General features: G+C 48.9%; 1 protein-coding gene across 2 annotated transcripts in view; it reads right to left on the reverse strand.

The window, feature by feature from the left end:
* The window catches only part of SNAP25 (synaptosome associated protein 25), a 62008-nt gene extending 49983 nt beyond the window's left edge, over nucleotides 1-12025 (reverse strand). Inside the window, exon 1 of one of the 2 annotated variants that reach the window (XM_048296228.1) lies at nucleotides 11834-12025. The gene's annotated coding sequence lies outside the window, so the exon portion shown is untranslated. The remainder of the gene's footprint in view (nucleotides 1-11833) is intronic. The other variant, XM_048296227.1, reaches the window with a different exon arrangement.
* Nucleotides 12026-13223: the final 1198 nt, after the last annotated feature.

Consider the following 13223-nt stretch of genomic DNA (forward strand, 5'->3'; position numbering starts at 1 on the left):
TCTGAGATTCAGGGAGGAGTGGTGCTGTTGGTTTTTGTGGGGGGTAAAAGAGCACAGCTGCAGCCCTGTTTTCTTGGGGCACATGAAGAATGGTGTTCAAGGCTTGCTGAGCCTCTGTTCTGCCCTGTGTGCTCCAGTTGCACACTGCACATCCCTTGGAAAGGAGGAGCAGGTCCACAGCCTGTCCTCTGTGTAATGCAGCTATGCATTATTGAAGTTTTTGAACTCCAGACATTTGCTTTGGGAATAGGCTCCTTTGTTACTGTATCCAGAGAGTTAAAAAGGGCTTAATTATGGCCAAACAGACCTTCCTCTTCCACTGAAATGTTTTGAGAAATACCTGTATTAAAGAGCTGCTCTCTTAGTGTAAGAACTGCCATTCTTTCAGGAACAACACCCTTAAACCTGGAGTATTCCTGACAAAGCTCCCTGTTGCTCTGGAAGCCGACCCAGTTAATGCTGTCCCAGCTCAGCAGCCTGTGATGGGTTGGCCCTGGCTGGATGCCAGGTGCCCACCGAAGCCTCAGCTGGACAGGGGAGAGAAAATGTAACAAAAGGCTTGTGAGTCAAGATAAGGATGGGGAGGTCACACAGCAATTTCTCTCGTGGGCAAAACAGACCCAAATTAGGGAAAGGTATGGAATTTATTACCAATCAAATCAGAGTAGGACAATGAGAAATAAACCCAAATCTTAGAACACCTTCCCCCCACCTCTCCCTCCTTCCTGACCTCAACTTTACTCCCGATTGTCTACCTCCTCCCACCAGAAGGGAATGGGGACTGCAGTCAGTTCATCACACGTTGACTCTGCTGCTCCTTCCTCCTCAGGGGGAGAATCCTCACACTCCTACCCTGCTCCAACATGGAGTCCCTCCAGCAGGAGACAGTCCTGCAATAAATTCTGCAACTGGGTCCTTCCTATGGGCTGCAGTTCTTCATGAACTACTTCAGCACAGGCCCTTTCCACAAGGTCCAGTCCTTCAGGAACAGGCTGCTCCAGCGTGGGTCCATTCCCTGGGGTGCAATCCTTCAGGAACAGGCTGCTCCAGCGTGGGTCCATTCCATGGGATGCAATCCTTCAGGAACAGGCTGCTCCAGCGTGGGTCCATTCCATGGGATGCAATCCTTCAGGAACAGGCTGCTCCAGCGTGGGTCCATTCCATGGGATGCAATCCTTCAGGAACAGGCTGCTCCAGCGTGGGTCCATTCCATGGGATGCAATCCTTCAGGAACAGGCTGCTCCAGCGTGGGTCCCCCACAGGATCACAAGTCCTGCCAGAAAACCTGCTCCAGCGTGGGATCCTCTCTTCCTGGTCCACAGGTCCTGCCAGGAGCCTGCTCCAGTGTGAGCTTCCCATGAGGTCACAGCCCTCATGGGAAGCATCCCCCTGCTCTGGCATGGGTATGCTCCACAGGCTACAGGTGGATCTCTGCTCCCCTGTGGACCTCCATGGGCTGCAGGGCCACAGCTGGCTCACCATGGGCTGCACCACAGGCTGTGGGGGAATCTCTGTTCCAGCACCTGGAGCACCTCCTCCCACTCCTTCACTGGCCTTAGTGTCTGCAGAGCTGTTCCTCCTACATTTTCTCACTCCTCTTTCTGGATGCAGTTGCTCTTGTGCAGGTTTTTTCCCAACTTCTTTAATCTGTTATGCCAGAGGCGCTGCCACCATCGCTCACAGGCTCAGCCTTGGCCAGCAGCGGGTCCGTCTCGGAGCCAGCTGGCACTGGCTCCATTGAATCCAGGGGAAGTTTCTGGCAGCTTCTCACAGAATTTCCTCCTGATATCCCCCCCAAAACCTTGCCACGCAAAGCCAGTACACAGCCACACTGCCCTGACTGCTCTGGCGAGCTCCCTGTCTCCTGTGTGCCACCTCAGGAGACCAAGCTCCACCATACTCAATTGTAGCTCGTCCTGCTGGACAGCTTGTCCTGGGTAAAAGCAGTAAAATCATCATGATGAGACGTGATCTCCAAAGTGACCGTGGCTTTGTTCCCTTCTCCGCCTCGCTCTGGCCCATAAAAGCATTCATCTGAGCAACTGCTTACAAGCACAGGCACGACGTTCACAAATCCCACCTCGCAGCAGGATCTCATCACTTCTGATGATACCCTTTTTATAGTCTACCACTTTCATTCACTTGCATGTCTTCAGCTGTGAGGCAGCAATTTAACCCCCCATCTGGCGCTATTAATTTGCACTGATAACTTCATGTCTCTTCTGAAACAGGCTTCTATTTCTAACACACTTGAAAAGAGGGCCTTTTTTAGGCTTTCTAGCAAAAGGAAAAATGTTTGGGCTCTGCCTTGTGATATCACAAACACTGGTTTGCTCTTATTGTCAATGTAAGTGCTGCAGAGCCAAGTGCACATCTCCAACACTGCAGTGAGTGGGTAGCAGTCGTTATCCTTTTGCTCTGCTATTTGTCTCTGAGACACTAGCTACAGGGGACACTGCTCACAAATCCTGCCAGCCTGCTGTCTGTACATGCCTGTAAGACTGAGATTAGGAGTAAGGATGCACCTCTGCACCCCCTCTGCATTGTGAAATGCAAAGGCGGAACAGAAGGCTGTGGCTGCTGCAGGGATGCAGACTGGGAACCAGGAGTGAGTGTTTTATAACCTAACACTTCAGGACACCTTTAAAAGGACTCTATCAAAAACTTGAGGATTGGAATTTACTTTTTAAGTCTAGGGAATTGTCAATGGTGCGCTCATAGGGAAAGAACAGCAAGAAAGAGAATTAAGCAAAAAGCCCATCCTGTCCTTTCTCTTATTTTAGTCTGCTGGCTTTTGTCTTTTTTTTGGGGTTGGGTTGGTGTTTTGTTGGATTTTGTTCCATTCCCCTAGTTACTTCATTCTGGTTTTTATCCTCTTGTCCCCTTCCTCATCCTTATTGGTACAGTGGATCATTTTTTGGTTAAGATAAAATAACTCTTCTAAGCCCAGGAATTGGCCTACTGTGTTTGACAATACTGGAGAGCCTAGTTAAATTTTGAAAGGTCTCTGACCTCCCTACTGCGGGAAATTGATTGTTATGAGGAATAGATTCTGACTGCAGGCATGAATGGAAGAACTCTGGCTGGAGAACAGCTAAGTGTACAACACATTTCTTGGAAATGTCACCACAAAGACTGAATACAAAAAGAAGGTAAAGAAATTGAAATTTAAACAGCTTTGGAGTCTCTCATTCTGTGCTTGAACATCTAATTTCCAGCATCATGGAGTGTGCCCTGGCCTTTGGATCAGTGTCTTATCTCTTCACCTGCCAGGCTGGGGAGTCTTTTAAAAGTTTTGTGGGTAAACTTCTACATGCAAGTAAAGGCTTTCTGCAGGCAAGGGAAGGACAGAAATACGGGATCCTCACTGGGAAAGAATGGAGCTCTTAAGAATATGAACTCTAAAGAGGAAAGCAAACGTTACTCCATAAAGGAACAGGAGCAACCACTGGAAAATCACAGTATGGCAGCAGCAGAGCAGCTCATCAATCTAAATAGCAGTTTAATAACTTTGCAGATAAATGCTTGCATCCACAATAAAGAATTTATTGGATTTCACTGTTCAATTAAAAACCATATATTGTCGCATTCTTCACTGTGGGCAATTTTTGAAAGCAAAACTGGATAATTGTACTGCTGGAGAAGCAGTTAAGATGGAGAAGCACTGCAACCTGTGGGATGTCCTGTTTTATAGGGGGTTCAGTTCACTGATGGGTAACTTCTTCTGGCCTCCTACTCAACAACCCAGTCAAAGGAGAGGGAAGCACTGGGGTCCTTGTAGCTGAGAGAGAGTTAGCTCTTCATCTCCACCTGCACTGTGTTCCTGCCTTCCTACTCTTTCCCTGTTGTCCCTCTGTGATCTGGGTGGCCCATTGCCTGTAATGCCTTGTCTGTCCATACCAGCACACCGAGCCCCTGTCCTGAATGGGGCTGAAAGGGGTCTTTCTCTGCATCTCCTTCTCTTTAGAGGGTGGTTTCCCCCAGGGCACTTGGGCAATATGATGAGAGCAGGAGCTGAGGCTGCAGAAGTTGACATAGGACTGGGAGGAGACCCCAAACTCCAAGAAACAGAAAGGCAGCACAGCTATTGAGGCCTCCAGAGGATGAGAGATGCTGCTCAGCTCTTCTGTCACATGCTACCCTCTATCAGCCTGCTTAATACTGTAACCTTAAGTGCCCTGGGCACTAATCTGGAAATTGGGGACCTTTTGTGTGACATCAACAGCTCTTCTGCATTCTTATTTGCCAGCCTGTTAGAAGTGCACACCTGTTCTTGTTTACCAGGCTTAGAAAATGATCCTCAGAGCCTGCAAGTTGCTTCAGGAGCAGACTATTTTGTACTATTTAAAACAGTTAATTAAGAAAAAGGGAATGAGACGACACAATGATTTTAAAATGCCTTGCTAATATTGAAAATCTAAAGCCTGCAGATGGCCCTACTGTTGCATTACAAAGGAGGTCTAGAGCATTTTCAATTATACTTAGTGCATTCCTGGCGCCTCGAGGGGTTTTTCCACTGTCTCTTGACGTGCTCATCTCTAAAATGAACTAAACCGACAGCAAAGAACCATCCAGGCCTTTTTTCCCCCTCCTCTCTTTTCTTCTGTTAAATAAGAAAACCTCTTAGGAACATCAGACTTAAAGAGACTCGCTGCCTTATCAAGTCCAGTCTCTTGTGACCACCACCAGCCATGCCATATAATCCCCTTTGTGCACTCATCCAGCAGCATCTTGAACCCCTCTGCTGCTCTTAGTCTTTCTGCCTCTTGCTCCTGCCATTGGTACAATAAAAGACCTATATTTTCAGGAACTGCAAATTCCATATCCCAAGAACACGTTTTTAATGGCAGAAAAGCTGCAGGAAATCCTTCAGCAGGCTCTGCAACCAATACCTGTCTCCATACAGCTGAGCAAATAAAACACACGCTTCTCTGGGGAGAACTGGCTGTTGGAAGTCGGCAGTGAATTCCAGTTTACTTGGGTTCACATACCTTGGTTTGTTTCTAGAGGGCTTTTCACATCCTCGAGTATCACTTAGGTGAATGCTCTCTGGAAAAGCAAATGTTTGGCTGAAATACTCAAATATTCACAGAACATACCCAGGTTGTATATTCAGCTGGTTACTGGTTTGGAATTGGTGCTGCTGAAGGGATAGGGCTCAGTTCCGCTCTCCCCAGCAGCTCAGTGCAACTCTGGAGGAACACACAGCTCTGGCAAAGTCCTGGTCTTGTGTAATGCACGAGCAAATGCATGAATGTTTCATCCACCTTCTGGTCTGAGATCACTTTCTTCTCTCCCTATCATGAATGTAATAATCTGGATTTATATGGCACCTTCCAACCAAGCCTTTTACTAACCTGAAGGGAGCAATCATGGGTAACACCCTGTCAAATTCGACGTGAATGACAACCACCTTTGTTGGGAGAAGATTGCATTGTAGGGGTATCAATTTTAGGTCACCACCGCCAGGCAGTGGAAACTGCTATGCCCTAATATTCATAAAAATATCTTTTCAAAGGTATGGGATTCTTGTCCTTCATCTGAAGCTGAGGAATGCAAACTGGAAGTTATTTTAATCTGAGATTTTTCTTTTATGGATGGAGGCACTTGGCAAAGGTTACATTTATTTAATGTGTGATACTTGCACCTGAATCCAGATATTCCATGTGCAGCCCCAGTGTTTTAATCCCTAACCCCCAATATCTGAAGTTCAGATGTTACCAAACATCTCTATACCAATAAATTGCTAGAGCTTTCCTACTGTTTTCTGCAGGAACAAATTATCCCTACGAGATGCCTGTGCCTAATAAACAGGGAACAGAAATTTCTCTCCTAACGATGTCAGTTGCTGGCGGGGTCAGCGCTGCTGGGCACAGGCTGCCCTGAGCCCGCAGAGGTTTGTGCCCACGTGTGTGCACAGGATGCAAAGGCTCCAGGAGGCAGCAGCGCTGGGCTGGATCAAACAGCAATTCCCTGATGCCTGCAGAAACGCAAGCTTGGCTAAATCCCTCGGAGGTGAATGGTGAGGTGCCTAACGATGTGAATGGGACCAGACTGAACAAAAATATACCCGTGCAGGAAGGAAAAGGAAAACTTTAATTTGCATCTAAAGCATAGTGAAGCTAATTTTAGTACCTTTTACTTTAAAAAATGCTTAAATATGCATGGAAGACTTCTGTTCCTGTTTTAAAAAAGAATCAGTGAATGGTAACATTATTTTGACAGATGAGCTCTTCTGAAGAAGTATGCTTTTGTTTTGTGAAATTTTTTAGAGTAGCTGGAGGAAATATATTTACCTCTGTAAGACAGATCAAGGAACTGGCATCTGCACAGTTCCTCTGGGAGCTATAATTTTCAGGAGTGGGAAAACGAACCAAGGAGAGGTTGGCACATCTTCCAAATAACTGTTTTATACAAAAGGAAAAAAAAATTACTACTTCTTCTACGGCTGTGTTGCAATTCAGAAACAGAATTCCTCTCCTTTGGGTGGAGAGTAAGTATAACAAATAAATACATCATGACAAACACCAAGCTGTGAAGTGATCAGAGCTTTAGTTTTCAATCTAAACTTCTAGTCTCTTTCACAGACTAGTGATAGTGAAAATCTTCGAAGATTTGCTGGGATTTTTAACAAGGGAATCTGTTGGGATTTTTAGCAAGGGAATGCTACTGAGAAAATGTGGGAGATGGAAGAGATCAATGCAAAATTACAAATGTGCCCTACCAAGCACTCTGCAGTGCCCTGTATGTGCAGCTCCCTGATAATTGGTAGGTTATGAGTAAGAAATAGCAAACCTTGCATTAATTTCACAAATCACCTACATGAGGCATCCTTTTTTAATGTCTAGGATATCAGTTTTAGTTGTTAGCACTGCCATAGTTTATGATAACTCTCATTTTGCTCATGGACTCTACCAGTGAATGCTGGCACAATAACTTCATCATATCAAACGCACAAGGAAAACAGTAATTATAGTGAAAACATGTAAAAACAGTTCCTCTCTTTCAGTTTTAGACACTTGTACAGTGAGACTTGACTTTGCCTTTGTTCTTCCGTGTTTCAACTCTACCAATACTATGTCTCAGACATTAAGAATATTGCCTTAAAAAACTTGATGAAAGAAGGATAATTTTTCTATGCATTTACTGGAATGCAGGAAAACTTCACAGTACTTCCCAGCTTGAAAGAAAAATGAATACCTGCTGCTAGGAATTTCCAACTTTTTCTGCACACAACTGTGCCTTTAGGAAAAGCTCAGCTGCGTCCTTGGTTTTACAGCATATACAAGTTCTGCTGGTGTTATGTACCAGCAGAGTGCAGCAGAACCCAACCTGAAACAGAGGCGTAATGTGCAGGATTCCTCCTCTGCTGCTTCATAACTGCTCCTTGTCATCATTTCTGAGGCAGCCTGGCTGTGTGAGCCTCAGCCATGAGGGTCTACAACAGTGAGACCAGGCCGGTAAAAAATAGGGATGGGATTTGGGAGGGCACCATTTAAAATGAGCTCTTTTTTTGGAAGAGCTGCTCCTTCAGTGAATAGACCCATTTCTGGTTTAAAACATAAACAAGGAGTGCCAGCTTGAAAGATTATTGGCCGGGAGAGTAGCAGAGCACTCAGTTATGCCACTTCACACCAACTGACAATGGGGTCCAGTAATAAGTTAAATCCCATCCAAAAAGTGAAATAGAGCACTGTTAGCTCTAAAGAAAAAAAAAAATCTCTTAGACAGCCAGAGAGAGCACAGATTGGTCAGCACTAACATTCAGCTCTCAAAGGCCAGGAACAGCCATGATTAATTACTTAGTGTTTCCCTCTTCTCCTCCCTGTGCCTGTAGTAGAATTCAGCTTTCTCCAGTGGGTAAGATAAGCTACTGTGTCTCTCATTCTTTAAGAAAAAAGAGGAAAAGGTTTAATGCAATGATTACATCCTCTTTAGAATCACAGCATGCCAGTATATTTCAGAGGGGTCACGTACACAGCATTTGTTTCCCTTTCAAAAACCTAAACTGCTAAATATTCTTTTACAAGTCCCACAAAATGATGTACATGGAAGTATTTTCCTTGATTTCAACTGACTTTGGATTAGACTCACCGGAATAATCAAAATCAGAAGGCGACACTCATCACCCTTCGCATCAGGGTCCTCATGCCCCTAATGTGTTTCTTTCATCCTGATGATCTTTAGCAGGAATTGAAAGAGGATTGTAGCTGAGCATGAAGTGTGAGGAAATAGCAAGTGAACAAGATGAAAGATGCAAAAGTAAAGCCAAATTTCCTTCTAAAACAACAGGGCAAGTGGTTCAAACACTTCCTCTAGGCCATTCAGATCCACTTTTGGGTCTTGCAGTGTCAGCTTTGGGGCCATCACAAAGCAGGAAAGAACAATTTTGAACCTATGCAGTTGACTTGTCTTTGTGCTTGGTGGAAAGTCCTAGAAAATTTAGTGGGATGTGGGAGAGCATATTGAAAATCATGATCAGATAAGAGACAGATTTTGCTGGTGGGAGTTTGTATGTGTCTAAGTATTTGTGGAGGGAGTAACAAAGGGGTGACAGACAAGAACTAGGAATATAACTTGTGTGTTTTGGAGAAAGGGCTCGTTGCAATACAATGCAGCAAGCTGAATCTGCAAGGTCAGTAGGCGAGAAAGCCAGAGTTTATTGAAACTAAGGGAAAAGACATCGTTGGAGGCTCAAAAATAATAAGCTAAAAAAATAAAGGATTATTTGACAACTTATAGCCTTCACAAACTATATGCAGCATTCCCAGTAGATACACAAGCCCTATGCCTACTCCCAAGTCCAGCTTCCTAGAGGTAATCATGATCTGCCTGGGAAGTGCATCCTGCAGCAGCTCTCCAGCAACACATTATTCTTGTCTGCCTTAGACTCTAAAGCTCTAAAATGCTGGAACAAGTCTGTTCTTACAGATTGCCTGGCACTGGCCCAGCCCAAAGGTGACTGCATTGGTAGCAGGGCATGAAACTCTACAGACAGAAAAATGCACTCTGCCCAATGAATGCTGCAAAGTCAGCCTGTATCTGTTGTGGGTTTACCCAGCTTAGAACCCTAGAAACCTCTTAAATGAGTGTGTGTGTGTGTGTATATAAATATGTACCCTCCTTATGTTGTAAAACATCATGACAGAGATTTGGAGAAAAAAAAAATGCAAGAAAAAGAGTAATTGTGTGACAACAAGCCAAGGTAAATGGAAAACAGTTTGTGCTCTTTGTTCCTGAGAGAAGAAATCATTAGCAAAGTGAGCCCTACACCGTGCCATATACTTTCTATTTTTTCCTGAGGATTGCTACAAAAGCAACAGCTGTAGCATTGTGACACATAGACATAAAAATCGCTGAAGTTGTGTTCACACTGACAGGAAAAGTGTTTTGTTTCGTTACCTCGCTCAGTTAAAGCAGTGCAAGCACTAGGTAGACACCATGCTTTATCCGCCTTAGCACTTTAATCTTGCTATTTGTTGCCATACCTAAAGCATAGGGAGAAAAATGAAAAGCTTTCCCTTGACCTGAAAAGCAGCTCCCACCTCCAGTGCAATAAATCTGCGAAGTGAGCGGCATCTCATTAGATGTATTTTGAGGGTTCATACTGGCTGGATTCTGCTGTTCTTTCTTTCACTGCCCCCATGAGTTCAATGGACACACAGCCTGGTCCCGAGAGCTCCCAGAAACGCCACTCTCATTTTCTAGTTAGCTGTGGAAAGAAAATTCGGCTGCATTTATTTGGGGGTTGCTATCTAGCTGCATTTGGTTTTGTAACGTGCTGAGTTTCTGCAACTCCTCTTGACTTCAGAGGCAGCCTCAAGTTTTTGCTTTTGCCAATCAGGCCTGCCTGCATCTTTGGTCTGGTCACCTCTGTTATCTTTTTGGCACCCATCCTAGGAATCCAACTCTTCAGCGGTCACCTCCTGGCTGACCTGTTCTGCGCGACACAGCAGCAATGGAAAACCACTGCTGCTTTTTTCCTAGATTAGCTTCTTTGTAAGGATGTGCAGGGGGCTGGGGGGCTAGGAAAGAGTCACTTCCCCAGCCATACCCACCGGAGCACTCTTCTCCCCCATGGCTCCATCCCTTCCCTTGCCATTCCTAGGGCTGGCTGCCCCACATCACCCTTGTGCTGATCAATGGGGGAGTTGCTCCATGCCCAGAGCTAGGACGAGGTGGGGATGTGGAACGGGCATGTCCTTGCGGGTGCTGCATCCAGGGCTGGAAGCAGACAGGTCTGGGGTGTGGGGCTGCTCTGCCACCCCCGGGCACCGCCGCAGACCAGCCCCCCTCTCCCCCCGCTCCGTTTTCAGCTGGGAACGAAACCAGCAGCAATTATTCAAGCCAAGCACGTAAATCTGGCAGATCCCGCGGCTCCGGTTTGACGCAGCTACGCAGCGCAGTGTCTGGACACGCAGCCCAATCCCCCTTTCTCCCCTTGTTTATTCGCCCCGCAGAAAAAAAAAAAGCAGCGAAGTTACCAACTTGGAGCCGCACCGAGGGGTTGGGGGGGTTGAAGTGCCGGGGAGCGGAAAGGACGGGCGGAGGGAACACGGCCGGCGTCGGGGGAGCCGGGGCCAGGAGCCGTGACGGGGCAGCCCGCGTTACATAAGGCGGCGGCTCCGCACCGCTCCGCAGCGCGGAGAGCGGGGCGGGGGGGCCGGCACGGACTCAGCCCCCCCCGTGTCACGGCACAGCGGCGCTGGAGCCCGCGGCACGCAGTGCCCGGGGCGCCCGGGGGGCAGCGGCGCCGGCGGGACGGACCGCGCCTTCGGGGAAGCCCCGGGGGCTGCCGGTGGTCCCTGCGGGCAGTGCCCGGCCCAGGGGGACCCCGCGGGCTGGGCGTTATGTAACCCCCCCGCCTTCCTTACACAAACACCTCTCCAAGGAGAGGGACCATAGTGCCAAACGCCGATTAATTGCAGGAACTGATGTTATTTGCCTTTTTATGTTGTTTGGTTGTTCTTTGTTTTTAAATTTTATTTCTCCCTCTTCTCACTCTGAGCTGCACAACCACAACTGCTCTTGCCCGCGGTCCTGTCCTGGAATGAGGGAGCACCGCTGCTTGCCAGTCGGGAATCGCTTCCCAGTCCCGTGTCCGGGGGGCAGCCCCGGGGCGGGGGGCGCGGAGCCGCAGGGCGCTGCAGCACGGCCGCCTCCGCTGCCGCCGCGGGGGCACCGCGACGGCTCCCGCGGCCGCGGTGCTGAACATACACATACACACAGACACAGACATACAGACAGACACACGTACAGACACAGACACAGACACACGCACAGAGACACCGCTCACCCCCCGGTCTCGGCGCGGGGCCCGGCGCTGTCCGCGGTGCTGAACACACACGCGGACGCACACAGACAGACAGACAGACAGACACACGTCTCTCCCCGTCCCGCTCGAGCCCGGCGCTGTCCGCGGTGCTGATGCTCCGCCGCAGCCCGGCGCGGTGCGGGCGCTGCAGTGCTCCGGGCGGCACAGCCCGGTCCGGCCCAGCAGCGCAGAGCGCCCGCAGACCCTTCTTCCCGCTCCGAGCTGGGAATGGCGGTGGTTCCCCTTCTCCTCCGACCTTCCCTTCTCCGCCGGCCTCCTGCCGCCCGCACGGCCGGGAGGCACAGCCCGGCTGCCTCCGCTGGCTCCAGCCGGCGATGAGGCTGGCGGCGAAATTACCCCATTCTCCCTGCCTTTCTCTGTCCCCGCAGCAGCCCAGAGGCTGGAGACAAAAAGCCGAACGGGTCCCACTTTAAATATATCCATTTCTCCATTTCATTTTCGTCAATACCGCCCCCTCCCCCTGCTCAGCCGGGGCCCGCGGTGGTCTCCCACCTTTACCTGGGCTGACGGAGCGCGGCGCGGCGGGGTCGGTGCCGCAGCTGGATGGGAGGCAAGGACAGGAGACTGCTGACCTCCGCGGGTCTCCTTCTTCAATGGATCGGGAGCCGTGCCCTCATCAAAGATGGCCGTCCGCTCCTACGTCAGCAGCTTTTAATAGCCCTCCCCGGCGGGGGGAGCGGGAGGGGGCAGAGCGGGCCGGGCGGGTTTGAGTCATCGCCGCCGCACCGCTCCCTCCGCCGGCTCCGCCGCCTCCCGCAGCCGCCCCGCCGCCGCCTCCCCGGGGCCGGGGTCGGGGCAGGGGGCTGAGGGCGGCTGCGGGCGAGCTGCCTGGGCAGGGGGGCAGGGGCCCTCCCGCAGCAGCGATTTCCTCCGCCAAAGGGGTGGTCCGAAGAGGGTATCCCTCTGAAGTCCCCGGTACTCCATATATGGCCAATCTACGTGGGCTTCTATTTTTATGTGTGAATTCTTCCTTCTCTCCCCTCTTTTTATTCTCAGAATATCCTGCCAGGGGTCTAGGTGTGTTAATCTGTTTATTCTCCCTCTCCTCTCTCCCCCCTCCTAAGTCGGAGGAGCCAAACACAAGGAAATCCATGGTTAAGGACGTGTGTTTTAACTCATCATTTGAGGGACAGGTTCAAAAATGAGAGAGAGAAATTAAAAACAATGCCTAGGCATGTATATGAACACACACACAGCACAGTGAGCACATCCCACTGCTGCCAAGGAAGGAAACGGTAACTCTGTTCCAGGAAAGTGTCTGGCTTATTTATCATGAATTAATTAAAATATTCATTCTGAGCGTACCTAATTTGGAGTAAATGGAGCTGTCTCCAGTGTGATTTCTAATGGGGAGGAAATCCTTTCATTTCATACAAAACTGCGTATGTTTGTAAAATTTATCTCTTAATGGGGATCTTAATGAAGGCTGGGGATTGCAGTCGAAGTGCAGTGCTCTCTTTCATAACCTCAGTCATCCTTTCCCTTTCACCCCACAAGCCTTAGTGCTTTCATTTATGGAACCACCCAGACCAGGAGATGAGCAGTGATGCCTCCCTCTTCCCTGTCTGAGCCTCTCCTGCGAGCAATAAGCGAGCACTGCCTGTGTTTAACTCTGACACCCTGCGTGCAGGCTTTTCCAAACAGTTTGCAGATGACAGAGTCAAAACATCAGTTCCATATTAGCGATAATTCCATCCTCATCCTCTCTTCTTGCCCCCCCCCCCTTTTGCCAAGGCGAAGAAAACCGGAAGAGAGCGAAGGCGATGCAGCTGTATTTTGGAGCGCGTTCATCTCGTGTTATGGTTGTATGGGCGTGGGGGAGGGACGGGGAGGGGAGGGAGGCGCGGGGGAGAAGGAGAGAGAATTGCGGGTGATTCCTCCTCCCCTG

Source organism: Corvus hawaiiensis, chromosome 3, assembly GCF_020740725.1.
Source record: "Corvus hawaiiensis isolate bCorHaw1 chromosome 3, bCorHaw1.pri.cur, whole genome shotgun sequence".
Classification (NCBI taxonomy): domain Eukaryota; kingdom Metazoa; phylum Chordata; class Aves; order Passeriformes; family Corvidae; genus Corvus; species Corvus hawaiiensis.